The sequence below is a fragment of the Procambarus clarkii genome, unplaced genomic scaffold (genome assembly GCF_040958095.1).
Source record: "Procambarus clarkii isolate CNS0578487 unplaced genomic scaffold, FALCON_Pclarkii_2.0 HiC_scaffold_112, whole genome shotgun sequence".
Classification (NCBI taxonomy): Eukaryota; Metazoa; Arthropoda; class Malacostraca; order Decapoda; family Cambaridae; genus Procambarus; species Procambarus clarkii.
In genome coordinates this window covers 2,172,057-2,186,779 of record NW_027189145.1, presented here as the reverse complement: position 1 = coordinate 2,186,779, position 14,723 = coordinate 2,172,057, and the positions used below count along the sequence as shown (strand labels likewise).

Sequence of the window (14,723 nt, the reverse complement as noted above, 5' to 3'; positions counted from 1 at the left end):
ACCCCATTCACCTCACTGCTCTCGAGGAGGCGCACATGTTCCTCACCCCACCACGACACTACCTCGCAGCCAGGACTGTTTTCGTAAGGAGAGTGAGCTCCCTCATCTCCGAAAAAGCTACCACCGACGTCGCCACCAGCATAACCGAAGACAACCCTTCCTTGACTGCAGTCACCGTAAAATTCATCCCTGTGCAGGACAGCCACCTCTCCACTATGAAGGTCACCTTCACCTCGCCTGAGGAAGCTACCTCTGCTACCACCAACGGCTTCCGGTGCTTCGGCCTCGCTTGTACACCCCGACAAATAACAAGAGAACATTACTACCAGCTACGACAGTGTTTTAAGTGCTATAGTTATGAGCACTTCACTAAAAGTTGCCCATCTCAGGACCAACGGTGCAGCAAGTGCGCCGAGAGTCACCACTTCAAACAATGCACCAGCGACTTCCTCAAATGCCTTCTCTGCCAAGGTCACCATACTGCCGTCTCTGCTGAGTGTCCAAACAGACGTCAAGAAATACAGAAGATGACCGAAGCCAGGCAAGCCAACACCACACGACGAGAACCGTCAACATTCAACGTGCAAGCCGCCAACTTTCCTCTGCTTCCGGGAGGGGGCGGAGCTTCTGCACAGACTGCATCCCATTGGGGCCCTGGGTCCCAGCCCGCCAACCAATCATCGACGCAGCAGCAACAGCCACAACTTTACTCTGCTGAATCAACAAGCCAGCCCTCACCACACCAGATGCTGCTCCCTAACAGAAACCATAACGTCATAATGGGACTCATCCGCACTGCTGAAATGATTGCAGGCACGAACACCAAGGAATTTGTACGAATTCTGAACATTATGTACGCTGACAACGGTTTACCAACATTTACTGTTCGTGACGAGCTCTTCACAACAACAGCCTCAGCCAACACCAATACTACGACTTCAGCAACAAATACCACTTCTGCTTCTAACATCAACATCACCATCTCTTCAACTGCATTGGCAGATATCCTGTCTGCTGACGCCCACCCTGTGCAACCTGCTACAGACTCTGCAACATCCTTGCACACTGCTACTACTCCAGACAAACCATCTACTTCTCCAGTTGTACCTGAGACTGCACCAACTTCACCAGCTTCACCAGAAAATACACCAGCCGCACCCGAGACTACATCAGCTTCACAGGTACCTACACCTGATGCTTCTGAAAACCAACACTTGTTTTCCGATGATGACTCTACTGCCTCGATTGACGTTGAAGCACAATCACCATCTCCAGCAACACAGGAGTCTCCAAGAGTCTCCGCACTATATGATCAACGTGAACAACTTACACTTGGAACTCCCGAATACAGACGCCTCTCCAGCAAAATACTCAACACAAGGTATGCGGAATGCCTGCTGAATGATCCAAACTCCAAGTACATACTAAGGAACGAAGTAATCTTCGTTGAATGCGACGAAACCACATTGTCAAAGGACCTTTTCCCACCAGACTACGCCGATTACAAACATCAAATGATTACTCGAAGCAAGAAGAAAGAAGAAACACCAAATTGAAGAAGAAGACACCACATGAAGACTGATTGTTTCCACCTTGAATGCTGAAGCACTGCCACCGCCGCCTTCCAGACCCGCCTCCAAGCCTAGCCAGTTGTTGGGTTGTTTGCAGCATCGACGTATTGCCACGCAGCTGGGTTTAGCCCTGGCACTTTTTCTTCAACTTCAGCATTTCCTCTCACCGACTACTCTTCAGCTGTCCCCACTTCAAGGCTCGCCCCAATGGGCATCTTCTCCTGTATTATTCAGTTCATTCAGCGTATGGGACCAACTAGCTCCCGTTTTCTGGTGCCTTGGGTGGGGCGCGATGCTGATTAGCAGATCTAAGACCACATCTGGAGTGAGCCCCCAGGGCACACCCAGCTGAGGGCTGCTGTCTCCGTGGGTGCTCAGAAAAGACGAAATGTTGTCACAGAGATCCGATTCCTTGCCTTCACTGCCTAGTCTGGTCATAACGATTTCAATGCCATGCAGCTGGGTTTAGCCCTGGCACTTTACCTCATACTGAAAACCCTTCCTCTCACCCCCACTAATTCTTCCCCTATCCCCACTTCCACGCTCACCCATCAGGGTATCTTGACCTATATTTAAATGAATGAATGAATGAATGGCATTCGTCAATTCGATTCACACAACTTCAACACCATGACTGGACGCGGCAAGGGAGGCAAGGGACTCGGAAAGGGTGGCGCCAAGCGTCATCGTAAGGTGCTACGTGACAACATCCAGGGCATCACCAAGCCCGCTATTCGTCGCTTAGCTCGTCGTGGCGGCGTGAAGCGTATTTCGGGTCTCATCTACGAAGAGACCCGTGGCGTCCTGAAGGTGTTCCTCGAGAACGTCATCCGTGATGCTGTAACCTACACGGAACACGCCAAGAGGAAGACCGTCACTGCTATGGACGTGGTGTACGCTCTGAAGCGCCAGGGTCGTACCCTCTACGGATTCGGCGGATAAGAGCTTGGCTAATCCATCGATTCCACCCACCACCACCTCAAAACGGGACCTAATTAGGTCCCTATACTTTTTTACTGAAGGGCTTAATAGACGATAACATAAATTGTTTTGATATCAGCTAGCACATTGGGTCTTATGAAATCTATTTTTTATCCTCGCATGCTTAAAGGGACTCTGATTGGGGAGGGAGGGGGGGGGGGGAGGGAAGGTTTGTTACGTTATATACTAGCAGAGCAGGATCATTGGTGGGGGGGGGGGGGGGGGGGGGGTGAGGGGGAGAGAGAGAGAGAGAGAGATCTTTCCCAACTCTTCCTTTTTACATGAGTGAGCTACCCGTTTTATTCATTTTATCCTTCTCAGAGCTGTTTTGATAGTATCCAAATGATGGTAAATGAAAAGGGAGGACACGAATATCTACCCAGAATTCAGGACTGGCAATCGATATGCATGTTTGAGTGCGAATCTTTTTCTCTCTCAACTTAGGTATACGTTTATGTCGTACCTAAAAGCGAGAACCACACTATTGGGACAAGTATGCAAGGCCCAATTTTCCTAACAAGCACAGTTAATTTTGTTATTTTCGAACATTTCTTTCCAAATTGGTTTATCCAATTAACAGTATTATATTAAGATCATGAATTGCTGGGTTAGGTTAGGTTAGGTTAGGTTAGGTTAGGTTAGGTTAGGTTAGGTTAGGTTAGCTTAGCTTAGGTTAGGTTAGCTTAGCTTAGCTTGGGTTAGCTTAGGTTAGGTTAGGTTAGCTTAGCTTGGGTTAGCATAGGTTAGGTTAGGTTTGATTACATTTCTATGTTAGATTTAACTCAAATTCAAAACAATTGCAGTCATTCGGCTTGTTAGTCAACTTGCCTCTAATAGGGGCAATTTGTCTAACAAGACTATTTAGTTTTGTGTGCATATATATATATATATATATATATATATATATATATATATATATATATATATATATATATAATATATATATATATATATATATATATAGCTTCAAGACTCCGAACCAATATAGAAGCATCAAGAGGAAGTGCTTGTGTTATGGGCCAATAGGCCTTCTGCAGTTACTTCCATTCTTATGTTTTTATTCCCATTGGTTCGTGTTTTATCTTGTGTAAATGTCAATCACCTTACCCAAAACTTTGGTACCATATCACCTCACCCATGTGTATATAAATATATATATATATATATATATATATATATATATATATATATATATATATATATATATATATATATATATATATATATATATATATATATATATAATATACAGAGTAAATCTACCCCAAAAGTAATGATTTATTTGTCTACAAAACTAAACTCTTTTGGAATCATATGAGGCCCCTCCACTGAGGGGGGAGGCCTGGATGTTTATTGTCATGTGTATTCATGCTGCTTGCATGTCGTCGTTTATTTTGCCTTTGTTGTTTTCTTGACAGCTTTCTTTGCCTTGGGTGGTTTGGGAGATTTTGAAGCTCTCTTTATTTTGGGCTTTTTGTTCCCAACAACAAGCTGCTGCTGCTCTTCTTTTTCAAGGCTGTAGGTGGTTTGTTGCTTGTGGCGGCTTTCTTGGGAGTTACCACGGCCTTCTTTGCTGCTGTAGATGGTTTCTTGGTTGTGGTGGCTTTCTTGGGAGTTAGAACGGCCCTCTTCTCTGCTACGGCCAGCTTGAATGATCCACTAGCTCCACTTCCCTTGGTCTGAACAAGAATGCCGTCAGCCACTGCTTTCTTGAGAAATCTTCGGATGTAAATGGCGATCTTGGCAGCCTCGACTTTGTTGTTGGCAACAACGTACTTCTTGATTGCTTGTAGAGACGAGCCCTTACGGTCTTTGAGTGCTGCGACCGCGGCTAGAACCATTTGACTAGTTTTCGGGTGAGCAACCTGGACGCGAGGTTTCCTGGTGGTGGCCACCACAGCAGCAGCCTTCTTGGTAGGCTTTGCTTCTACCATGATGATGATGAGATAACCAAGGTGATGAGAGACGCTCAGACAGTCACGGGGGAATGATGCTGCCGCCGCTTGAGCCGAACCTATTTATGTGCCGGCACGGTACAGAAGCTGCAACCTGGCAACTCGTCCACCAATCACAACGGTTGGTTTTACGGCTCCGAAACCTGGATCCCATATCTTCTCTAAAATAGAAGCATTTGTTCATGTTCTTTGTAAAAGTATCATAAAGCAGGACAGATGAGACAAATATCATAAAAACTGAAGAGCAGATGAGCACACACATGTATGTATTACAAAAGAAAATCCACAAATTCATTAGAAATTGGCAGGGCAGGCTGAGGAAGTAGGTAGATGTAAAATGTCTGTAAATGGCGAAAGAACATAAACCCAAGACTGAATAAACGATGTTAAATATCCATGCCAAGGAGACAAAAATATGTTAGGATACAATTACCATTAAGACACCACAAGAAGGTCCGTATCCTGCCGTGATGACTAAAAAGAGTTGGTTATTAGCCACAATGTGTAGGCAGTCTCATGCCAACGGCCATACCACGTTGAGAACACCGCTTCTCGTCCGATCAGCGAAGTTAAGCAACGTTGGGTTTGGTTAGTACTTGGATGGGTGACCGCCTGGGAACACCAAATGCTGTTGGCAATAATGTTTTTTGTTTTGTTTTGTTTTGTTTCGTTTGTTTTTGTTTGAATGGCTGGCTCCACGGGAAATTCACGGAGTTGTGTGGAATAAGGCCTGGTAAAATGAATTAATATGTATGTCATGTTTAAAACAAACTCGCTTAATATAGTGTGTGAGGCTTTATACAAAAACAAACAACCAAAACAAAACATGTTGTGTATATATATATATATATATATATATATATATATATATATATATATATATATATATATATATATATATATATATATATATATATATAATATATATATATATATATATATATATATATATATATATTATAATATATATAATATATATATAATATATATATATATATTATATATATATATATATATATATATATATATATATATAAGCTTAATCCGGGTTTGAACTCGCAACTCCAAGAATACGCATCACTTATATACACTTTACCACTGGACCACAGCTGCAGGACACAAGCTTGATGCTGAGGTATCAATTTAATGACGTAAATGCCATTTCCACAAATAAATGATAATTTAAAAGTATTTGTATGTACAAATCTTTTCTGTTTAAAAGGCTACAATATCAGTTACTGATATAATTTGTGTTAATGTTTCTATACCCACAGGAAGGCATGTTTTTGCTTATATGTAAGGGGTACGGAGAAGGAATCCACAGACCATCAGTCCCCTTCCCCCCCCCCCCCCCCCCCCCCCCCCCTCCCCCTCCCACCTACTACCACCACCACCACCACCACTACTCACCACCAATCACCACCAATCACCACCACCACCACCAATCACCACCAATCACCACACCTAACCGAAAACCCCCTAACACATCAACCCTCCCCCCAATCAACAGGCGAAATAATAACCCTCAAATGCCTGCCTGCCTGCCAGCCAGCCAATACTAACGGTCTTCTCAGAAAGAAAATCTCTTTGTATCTGTATTACTTGATGAAATGTATGATTCTAATAATGAAAATAAATTTTGATGTCGGTTGTATGAGCATAATGACCAATATGCACATGATATGAATGAATTAAATAGTGTAGTTTTAAGTAATTAGGTTGTAGACACATTAAGCGGATATGATATTTGACGCGTCCAGAACTGGTGATTTTTGGTTTAGTTTTAAATGCACCACCACCATTGCTTCCCCAGAGCCTAATTAAGGACCGGTAAAAGGAGTCAATATGTATGTCATCTATAAAACCAAAGAATGAATAAAAACACACACACACACACACCTACATAATAGTATTAGGAAGATTGTATGGCAAAAAAAAAAGTACTCCCATTGGGTCGTTTGAACTCGCGACTTCCAAAACACCAGCCACACACCTTACCACCCAGCCACCATAGAGTTGGTATAATTGTGCAACTTTAGTTATAAAAGTAAAGTTCTTATTGTCTCAAATCTTATTGTCTGTTCTATGAAAAGGCATGATGTAAATTATGTATTTTTTTTTTGAATGATTGAATTGTAGGCACATTAAGCGGATTCGATATTTGATATATCCAGAAAAGGTGATTTCTGTTCAGTTTTAAAATGCATCACCGTTAACGCTAAAGGACTGGTAAAACGACTCGATGTTTGTCATTTTTAAAATAAACACTAAAACTAGGCCCTTAACATATATAATGTTTGAATATAAATTGAATGCATATAAATACAAAGTGGGAGTGGCTGGCTGGCTGGCTGGCTGGCTGGCTGGCTGGCTGGCTGGCTGGCTGGCTGGCTGGCTGGCTGGCTGGCTGGCTGGCTGGCTGGCTGGCTGGCTGGCTGGCTGGCTGGCTGGCTGGCTGGCTGGCTGGCTGCCTGCCTGCCTGCCTGCCTGCCTGCCTGCCTGCCTGCCTGCCTGCCTGCCTGCCTGCCTGCCTGCCTGCCTGCCTGCCTGCCTGCCTGCCCGCCTGCCCGCCTGCCCGCCTGCCCGCCTGCCCGCCTGCCCGCCTGCCCGCCTGCCCGCCTGCCGCCCGCCCGCCCGCCCGCCCGCCCGCCCGCCCGCCCGCCCGCCTGCTTGCCTTGCCTTGCCTGTCCTGTCCTGTCCTGTTATTGCCTTGCCTTGCCTTGCCTTGCCTTGCCTTGCCTTGCCTTGCCCTGCCCTGCCCTGCCTTGGCTGCAGCTGGCTGGCTGGCCGTAAATCAACTCTTAACAACACCATACCACACCACACCATCACTCATCACCCATCACCCACCACCGGCCCCAGTCTCCCAGCCTCTCTTATATACCCGAGCAGGCCCTTTAAATTATTTGAATTGTTGCACTTCGGCCAATGGCAGGCACGATCGCTGCTGCTCAAACATATTCTGGTTCACAAGTATTATAATATATTATTATATATATATATATATATATATATATATATATATATATATATATATATATATATATATATATATATATATTCATGAAACACATTAAAACCTTGATCATTTATTCATTCATTACGTCTAGTGAAGAATTGCTTTTGTTCATTTGTATGATTAAAAATTGATAGAATATGAATTCCTCGCTTAAAGTAAAATATAAAATATATATTGGATTTATATGATTGGTTAATATTCCAAGTGATGCTGAATATCCCCTATAATTTTGTTTTGTTTGTTTGTTATGTACACATTCCAAATGAAATCAATATAAATGTTATTATTAATGTTTGAAAGTTGATTGTCTACTTGAATCTCTCTATTAAAGTGTGTGTGGCTCCGGATGGAGCCTGGTTATGGTATTTGTCGTGGTGGGTGGCAGAAGTGCTTACTTCTTCTCTGTCTTCTTTGGCAAAAGAACTGCCTGAATGTTTGGAAGAACACCTCCCTGTGCAATGGTTACGCCAGACAGAAGTTTGTTGAGTTCTTCGTCGTTGCGGATGGCCAACTGCAAGTGACGTGGGATGATACGGGTCTTCTTGTTGTCACGTGCGGCGTTACCGGCGAGCTCCAGAACTTCGGCAGCGAGGTATTCCATGACGGCTGCCAGGTAGACAGGAGCGCCAGCACCGACGCGTTCGGCGTAGTTGCCCTTACGCAGCAGACGGTGAATTCTGCCCACGGGGAACTGAAGTCCGGCCCTGCTGGAGCGAGACTTTGACTTGCCCTTCACTTTGCCTCCCTTGCCGCGTCCTGACATTGCTGCTGCTGTTGTGGGTTTGTGGTGTTTTATGCCGCCCCGCAGATCGAGCTTCGTGTTATATACCCCGCTCAGGATCAAGGGAGCCCGCCACTGACCAATCAGCGCGCTCCGCCACGCGACCCGCTCTGAGCTGAGTCGCGAGCGGGATATAAAAGGAAAGCTCGCCTCGCGCAAAAGTTCATTATTGTATCGCAACGCCAGCCGGCACGAGCATCATCATGCCACCCAAGGCATCTGGAAAGGCTGCCAAGAAGGCCGGAAAGGCCCAGAAGGCCATTGCCAAGGGCGATAAGAAAAAGAAGCGCAGGAGGAAGGAGAGCTACAGCATCTACATCTACAAAGTGCTGAAGCAGGTCCACCCCGACACTGGTATCTCTTCCAAAGCCATGTCGATCATGAACTCGTTCGTGAACGACATCTTCGAGCGCATCGCCGCCGAGGCTTCTCGCCTGGCCCACTACAACAAGCGTTCCACCATTACCAGTCGGGAGATCCAGACGGCTGTAAGGCTCCTGTTGCCCGGAGAACTGGCCAAGCACGCCGTCTCTGAGGGCACTAAGGCCGTCACCAAGTACACCTCCTCCAAGTAAACGGCTTACTTACTGCCCTGTGGTGGTGGCTTGGCCTCAAACCAACAAACTCGGCTCCATTGGAGCCACACTTTAATTTCTAAAGAGATTGTGAGTGTTAGACACCAATACTATTATAACAAAAACCTCTGTCACTGAAAGCAAATAGCTATAAAATGAGAATATTTATGAAACTGTCTGTGTGTGTTTCTCTCTCTCAGTGTCTGTCTGTCTGTCTGTCTGTCTGTCTGTCTGTCTGTCTGTCTGTCTGTCTGTCTGCCTGCTGCCTGCCTGCCTGTCTGTCTGTCTGTCTGTCTGTCTGTCTGTCTGTCTGTCTGTCTGTCTGTCTGTCTGTCTGTCTGTCTGTCTGTCTGTCTTGTCTGTCTGTCTGTGTGTCTCTCTCTCTCTCTCTCTCTCTCTCTCTCTCTCTCTCTCTCTCTCTCTCTCTCTCTCTCTCTCTCTCTCTCTCTCTCTCTCTCTCTCTCTCTCAACACATATAAGCACTCGGTATCTTTTTTCTAGAGATTAGAGATTCATTGTTATGTTCCACATTAGGATTACTATGCAGGCCACCCTCTTAGGTTTGAAAATGTCAAGAAAACGGTTAATTTAAAATGTCATCTAACTTAACAGATTAAGCCAGAGGACCGAAAACAGAATAAAACAGGACTGGACAGTATATGTCACTTATACAAGCTGCTTTTATTTCTAGTACAGTATGACAATTTTTATTTTTGGGGGGGGGGGGGGGGGGGGTGATCCTTGACAGTGCATAAGAGTGAAAAGCGACGGCGTTTTGTTTGTAAGAGAACAGGTTGTACTACAAATGACTTGATTTATTGATATCACATGTATGTATGACACCTAAATTATGCTAGGAATGTCTGAAATCTCCTTAGAAGGATATTTTGGCCCTGAGAAGGGCCGAGTTTGGTGTATACTAGGGTGGTCGATTTAGCTTATGCACGCTCTCCACGGATACGGCGAGCAAGCTGAATGTCCTTTGGCATGATGGTGACACGCTTGGCGTGGATGGCACAGAGGTTAGTGTCCTCGAAGAGACCGACCAGGTAAGCCTCGGATGCCTCCTGTAAAGCCATGACGGCAGACGACTGGAAGCGAAGATCGGTCTTGAAGTCCTGGGCAATCTCGCGCACCAGACGCTGGAAGGGAAGTTTCCTGATGAGCAACTCGGTGCTCTTCTGGTAACGACGGATCTCACGCAGGGCGACCGTTCCGGGCCTGTAACGGTGAGGCTTCTTCACACCCCCTGTGGCAGGAGCAGACTTGCGTGCTGCCTTGGTGGCCAGCTGCTTACGAGGAGCCTTGCCTCCCGTGGACTTGCGAGCAGTCTGCTTGGTGCGAGCCATGGTGAACAACTGTGGTTTGTGATGGCCGGCGCCGAAAAATTTTTGCTTATATACGCCGTCTCGAGGCGCTTGCTCGAGCGCCATTGGCTGCTCGACTCGCCTACGTCACCCCGTTGCCCCTCCCCTCCTTCCTCTGGCTGCAGCCAACAGGCGGCTCACCTCAATCACTATTATCGCTGATTTTGCTCTATTTTTTGGATTTGTGCAAAAGTCATTTCACAGGGACGTGAAACAGACGAGTAGGCAACTGCAGTTTGTTTTGAAAGCGTTGTGAGAAAGCCGTGTCTACTCGACCACAAGCGTAAAGTAAGGGCAGGCAGGAGTTGCAATGCTACTAGTACGTCCGCTTGATGGGATATAGTCGGGAAATCGTGCGGCGTATGGGACCAACTAGCTCCCGTTTTCTGGTGCCTTGGGTGGGGCGCGATGCTGATTAGCAGATCTAAGACCACATCTGGAGTGAGCCCCCAGGGCACACCCAGCTGAGGGCTGCTGTCTCCGTGGGTGCTCAGAAAAGACGAAATGTTGTCACAGAGATCCGATTCCTTGCCTTCACTGCCTAGTCTGGTCATAACGATTTCAATGCCATGCAGCTGGGTTTAGCCCTGGCACTTTACCTCATACTGAAAACCCTTCCTCTCACCCCCACTAATTCTTCCCCTATCCCCACTTCCACGCTCACCCATCAGGGTATCTTGACCTATATTTAAATGAATGAATGAATGAATGGCATTCGTCAATTCGATTCACACAACTTCAACACCATGACTGGACGCGGCAAGGGAGGCAAGGGACTCGGAAAGGGTGGCGCCAAGCGTCATCGTAAGGTGCTACGTGACAACATCCAGGGCATCACCAAGCCCGCTATTCGTCGCTTAGCTCGTCGTGGCGGCGTGAAGCGTATTTCGGGTCTCATCTACGAAGAGACCCGTGGCGTCCTGAAGGTGTTCCTCGAGAACGTCATCCGTGATGCTGTAACCTACACGGAACACGCCAAGAGGAAGACCGTCACTGCTATGGACGTGGTGTACGCTCTGAAGCGCCAGGGTCGTACCCTCTACGGATTCGGCGGATAAGAGCTTGGCTAATCCATCGATTCCACCCACCACCACCTCAAAACGGGACCTAATTAGGTCCCTATACTTTTTTACTGAAGGGCTTAATAGACGATAACATAAATTGTTTTGATATCAGCTAGCACATTGGGTCTTATGAAATCTATTTTTTATCCTCGCATGCTTAAAGGGACTCTGATTGGGGAGGGAGGGGGGGGGGGGAGGGAAGGTTTGTTACGTTATATACTAGCAGAGCAGGATCATTGGTGGGGGGGGGGGGGGGGGGTGAGGGGGGGGAGAGAGAGAGAGAGAGAGATCTTTCCCAACTCTTCCTTTTTACATGAGTGAGCTACCCGTTTTATTCATTTTATCCTTCTCAGAGCTGTTTTGATAGTATCCAAATGATGGTAAATGAAAAGGGAGGACACGAATATCTACCCAGAATTCAGGACTGGCAATCGATATGCATGTTTGAGTGCGAATCTTTTTCTCTCTCAACTTAGGTATACGTTTATGTCGTACCTAAAAGCGAGAACCACACTATTGGGACAAGTATGCAAGGCCCAATTTTCCTAACAAGCACAGTTAATTTTGTTATTTTCGAACATTTCTTTCCAAATTGGTTTATCCAATTAACAGTATTATATTAAGATCATGAATTGCTGGGTTAGGTTAGGTTAGGTTAGGTTAGGTTAGGTTAGGTTAGGTTAGGTTAGGTTAGCTTAGCTTAGGTTAGGTTAGCTTAGCTTAGCTTGGGTTAGCTTAGGTTAGGTTAGGTTAGCTTAGCTTGGGTTAGCATAGGTTAGGTTAGGTTTGATTACATTTCTATGTTAGATTTAACTCAAATTCAAAACAATTGCAGTCATTCGGCTTGTTAGTCAACTTGCCTCTAATAGGGGCAATTTGTCTAACAAGACTATTTAGTTTTGTGTGCATATATATATATATATATATATATATATATATATATAATATATATATATATATATATATATATATATATATATATATATATATATAGCTTCAAGACTCCGAACCAATATAGAAGCATCAAGAGGAAGTGCTTGTGTTATGGGCCAATAGGCCTTCTGCAGTTACTTCCATTCTTATGTTTTTATTCCCATTGGTTCGTGTTTTATCTTGTGTAAATGTCAATCACCTTACCCAAAACTTTGGTACCATATCACCTCCCATGTGTATATAAAATATATATATTATATATAATATATATATATATATATATATATATATATTAATATATAATATAATATATATATATATATATATATATATATAATATACAGAGTAAATCTACCCCAAAAGTAATGATTTATTTGTCTACAAAACTAAACTCTTTTTGGAATCATATGAGGCCCCTCCACTGAGGGGGGAGGCCTGGATGTTTATTGTCATGTGTATTCATGCTGCTTGCATGTCGTCGTTTATTTTGCCTTTGTTGTTTTCTTGACAGCTTTCTTTGCCTTGGGTGGTTTGGGAGATTTTGAAGCTCTCTTATTTTGGGCTTTTTGTTCCCAACAACAAGCTGCTGCTGCTGCTTTTTTTCAAGGCTGTAGGTGGTTTGTTGCTTGTGGCGGCTTTCTTGGGAGTTACCACGGCCTTCTTTGCTGCTGTAGATGGTTTCTGGTTGTGGTGGCTTTCTTGGGAGTTAGAACGGCCCTCTTCTCTGCTACGGCCAGCTTGAATGATCCACTAGCTCCACTTCCCTTGGTCTGAACAAGAATGCCGTCAGCCACTGCTTTCTTGAGAAATCTTCGGATGTAAATGGCGATCTTGGCAGCCTCGACTTTGTTGTTGGCAACAACGTACTTCTTGATTGCTTGTAGAGACGAGCCCTTACGGTCTTTGAGTGCTGCGACCGCGGCTAGAACCATTTGACTAGTTTTCGGGTGAGCAACCTGGACGCGAGGTTTCCTGGTGGTGGCCACCACAGCAGCAGCCTTCTTGGTAGGCTTTGCTTCTACCATGATGATGATGAGATAACCAAGGTGATGAGAGACGCTCAGACAGTCACGGGGGAATGATGCTGCCGCCGCTTGAGCCGAACCTATTTATGTGCCGGCACGGTACAGAAGCTGCAACCTGGCAACTCGTCCACCAATCACAACGGTTGGTTTTACGGCTCCGAAACCTGGATCCCATATCTTCTCTAAAATAGAAGCATTTGTTCATGTTCTTTGTAAAAGTATCATAAAGCAGGACAGATGAGACAAATATCATAAAAACTGAAGAGCAGATGAGCACACACATGTATGTATTACAAAAGAAAATCCACAAATTCATTAGAAATTGGCAGGGCAGGCTGAGGAAGTAGGTAGATGTAAAATGTCTGTAAATGGCGAAAGAACATAAACCCAAGACTGAATAAACGATGTTAAATATCCATGCCAAGGAGACAAAAATATGTTAGGATACAATTACCATTAAGACACCACAAGAAGGTCCGTATCCTGCCGTGATGACTAAAAAGAGTTGGTTATTAGCCACAATGTGTAGGCAGTCTCATGCCAACGGCCATACCACGTTGAGAACACCGCTTCTCGTCCGATCAGCGAAGTTAAGCAACGTTGGGTTTGGTTAGTACTTGGATGGGTGACCGCCTGGGAACACCAAATGCTGTTGGCAATAATTTTTTGTTTTGTTTTGTTTTGTTTCGTTTGTTTTTGTTTGAATGGCTGGCTCCACGGGAAATTCACGGAGTTGTGTGGAATAAGGCCTGGTAAAATGAATTAATATGTATGTCATGTTTAAAACAAACTCGCTTAATATAGTGTGTGAGGCTTTATACAAAAACAAACAACCAAAACAAAACATGTTGTGTATTATATATATATATATATATATATATATATATATATATATATATATATATATATAATATATATATATATATATATAATATATATATATATATATATATAATATATATATAATATATATATATATATATATATATAATATATATATATATATATATATATATATATATATATATATATATATAGCTTAATCCGGGTTTGAACTCGCAACTCCAAGAATACGCATCACTTATATACACTTTACCACTGGACCACAGCTGCAGGACACAAGCTTGATGCTGAGGTATCAATTTAATGACGTAAATGCCATTTCCACAAATAAATGATAATTTAAAAGTATTTGTATGTACAAATCTTTTCTGTTTAAAAGGCTACAATATCAGTTACTGATATAATTTGTGTTAATGTTTCTATACCCACAGGAAGGCATGTTTTTGCTTATATGTAAGGGGTACGGAGAAGGAATCCACAGACCATCAGTCCCTTCCCCCCCCCCCCCCCCCCCCCCCCCCCCCCCCCCCCCCCCCCCCCCCCCCCCCCCCCCCCCTCCCCCTCCCACCTACTACCACCACCACCACCACCACTACTCACCACCAATCA

At 44.4% G+C, this 14,723-nt stretch overlaps 2 non-coding genes across 2 annotated transcripts; both read left to right on the top strand.

Annotated features, from left to right (window-relative positions):
- Positions 1-5,025: 5,025 nt before the first annotated feature.
- Positions 5,026-5,144, top strand: LOC138360492 (5S ribosomal RNA). Its single transcript, XR_011226433.1, has one exon. It is a non-coding gene; the product is annotated as a 5S ribosomal RNA (ribosomal RNA).
- An 8,666-nt stretch (positions 5,145-13,810) lies between these two features.
- On the top strand, positions 13,811-13,929 carry LOC138360488 (5S ribosomal RNA). Its single transcript, XR_011226429.1, has one exon. It is a non-coding gene; the product is annotated as a 5S ribosomal RNA (ribosomal RNA).
- The last annotated feature ends 794 nt before the right edge of the window (positions 13,930-14,723 follow it).